This window comes from Pteropus alecto, unplaced genomic scaffold (genome assembly GCF_000325575.1).
Source record: "Pteropus alecto unplaced genomic scaffold, ASM32557v1 scaffold5, whole genome shotgun sequence".
NCBI lineage: Eukaryota > Metazoa > Chordata > Mammalia > Chiroptera > Pteropodidae > Pteropus > Pteropus alecto.
Window position 1 is genome coordinate 15,969,098 of NW_006441953.1, and position 3,223 is coordinate 15,972,320.

Consider the following 3,223-nt stretch of genomic DNA (forward strand, 5'->3'; position numbering starts at 1 on the left):
TCTATACGTGTTTTTAACTTTCCTGCTTGTAAAGAGCTTGAATGAGGTTGGGTTTCACAGTACCATTAGGAAAGGAAATCTAGTATGACCTTTATTGCTACCTGGTTAGGTAGGAACATTCACTACCTGCCCCGCTCTCAGTCTAGCTCCTATTCTTCAGAATGGGACCAGCTGTTCTGATCAATTTCATTTTGGAAATGCTCTACTGCATTCTTTAAAAAAGGAAGCAGTAAACACAGATAGGTGAATTTTTTTTTTTTAATTTTCTCTGATTATTTAATTACTCTGATGTGTACTGTAAATATCTAAAAAGAAGAGAAATTATAGGTATTATCTTCCAAACTTACTTCCTCATGTTACTCCATGTTTTTTTTTCTTAATTTTCAAAAATTATCCTCCAATCATCTTTAAGGGTAATCATCTGTGAAACATACTTTAGAAAACCATGCCTTAGGTAAACATCGGATTCTATAGTAAGTTATCTCTCACCCTTCTTCCTTCCTCTTTACTTCTCTGATGTCATAGTTAGCAATTTGATAGTGTGAGTCTGTGTAATTTTCAAGACCATAATATTGTGGACATCAGTTCACTGAGAACTAAAAGAGCACAGTCATTGATTTTCACCCCATCTCCAGAGAGGATATTACAAAATGATATCATTTAGTCCCATTGCTTTGGAAGAATTCCTAGCATTTAAAAACTTTGTAGAGACTCTGTATGTCATCCAGTTTGCTAGTAAGTACTGACCATCTGTTTCAAATTTATGGATATTAGAAAAATTAAGGTGGACATCATTCAGTAGATTCCTGGAAATTCTCCAAAGAAGTCTGAGCATATGCACAATCCATAAATCACAGTGATAAGGAGGAATTCTAGCATATAGTCACTGACTTTCAAATACCGTAAGATGCTTTCACTTTTTTGAAAATAAATATCATTTTGTCACCTTCTTAATGTCTTTAACTCTAGGGATGTGTTGTGACAAGCAGGGTAACATAGAATCATTAAGCCAAATAGAATTTTTCCCCTGATCAATAATTTTTAAAAATTAGACATAAAAATAAGAAAGTGTGGGAGGAGAGCATTTCGTCTCTAAATAGAAGTTGTAAAGATTAAGAATGTGCTCTGAGAGGTGTGACACTAAAGCAGAAAGACAGAAGAATGGCCATCAAAAGTTTTCAATTCTATACACATGGAGCATCAACAGCAAATAGCCTACATACAGTATAGGTTGCAAAAAGTGGCCACAGATGTTTACCTTCTCTATACGCATGCCCTTTTTGTAAAGTAATTTTGACGTTCTTTCCATCAAGAAATGAAGTTTATTTCTCCACTCCTTATACGCATCTGCTCAGAGGCTTTACACTTACTGTTCCCTTCCCCTGTTCCTGGAATTCCCTTCCTCTGGGTTCCTGTGCTTGCTCTTCAGTTCGTTGTTCAAATATCATCATCTTAGTGAGGTTTACTATAGGGCTCGACTGCTTTACAATGAACACCACCTCCTTAATCTCACTCTCTCTCTCTCTCCCCCTTTCCTACCTCCCTATCACCCTCCTCCCTCTCTTTTACTCCCTCCCTTCACCCCCTACATCAACACACACACTCATAGTCCCTGCTACCTTTTTACCTTGATCTTTCCCCACAGCATTTATCACCATCTGACTAGAATAACTTTTAGTTAGTATTTTTGTTTAAGGTACTAGAATAAAAGATCCTATCTTTTCTTCACTGTTTTGTCTCTAGCATGTAGAAATAGCCTGATTCATAGTAGGAAAAAATTAATATTTTATAAATAAACGAATAAGTTACAGCTAAATATTTCTGTGAAATGTAGGATCATTTTTCAGACTTCATCATTTGAGAAGTGTTTTCTCCTGAGAGAAAGTTTTGAGTTAATTTAAACAAAAAATTTTGAGAGAGAAAGCATTTGGGATTAAATAGAAGAGAAGAGAGGAGAGGAAAAAAAAGACAGAAGAGGAAGGAGGAGGAAAAGGAGGAAGAGGAAGATTATTTCAGGGAAAAAAGGAAAGAGCTCCTTTGCTAGGAAGCAGAAATAGAGATGCGAAGGTTAAGGCATGGATTTGAGGTGTATGAGTCCAAATTCTGCATCTAATCTTATCGATAGAGCAAGTACTTGACCTTGCTAATGTTTGTTTCCAAAAACTTAAAATGGGAATGGTATGAGTACCTCTGTCTTATTTTAGTCACATATTTATTTGTTTTTCATAGTTAGAAGCATTAATACATAAAGTGTCTGGCATATGGTAACTGTACCACAAATGTTAGCTAGTATTATCTTCAGGATAACATCTTACAGAATACAACAAAGAAGAGAGCAAAGTTCTTAAAGGTGAGTGTCCTAGATGAGCTTGCACACTAGCAGTGAATAAAACAACCTTAAAGGATTGTCAAACACAGGTTTCCGTAGTGATAGTTCTGTACGAACATTCACGGTAATATCTGGTAATTGACAAACACACACACACAGTTCTCTAATATGTATAGGTACTAACTTATTTAATCTCTACAAAAAATTTAGGAAATAACTAGTATTGTTTTCCTCCTTTATGGAAATGAGGAAATTGAGACATAAAGAAGTTATTTAACTTGTCTAAGCAAAGATTCAAACTCATATAGTGTACTTAGCTATTATTTTGTACCTACTATATGTGCAATTATATTTAAGATTCTTTGGCTGGGACTAGGCAGATGAGAAAGTGGATCTCCTTACAAAACGAAGATTTAAGATTGATTGCATCTGTCCACGTGCAATATGCCTACTCTTTCGCAGACATCGATTGTTCATTTATTCTGCCCTTACCTGTTGTCTACAATATTTTTGGTAGAATTTTCAAGTCATTCTTTTAAAGGCTTCTACAGAAAGACAGAAAGGAAGTTCTTAAGAAATTCTATTTGGATAATTTCTACTCCTTTTATTTTTACTTTGTTTTCTTTTTGCTATCCTTTAAATATTATTTGAATTAATGTTGACACATTGATCATACTCTTATGACTATTTTATATTGTAAACATATGTATACTTATTAAGAATCATTGAATAACTGTTACCTAAAATCAGGGATGTGATTCTGTCATCTTTCATTGCATTGCCTAGGAAAGTTTGACCCCTGTATGTAGATTTCACATGCAGATATGCTACCGTTGTTCTTACCAGATTCAGATTGAGTTGATATTCTCTTTCATCTCTCCTAGCACACTTTCT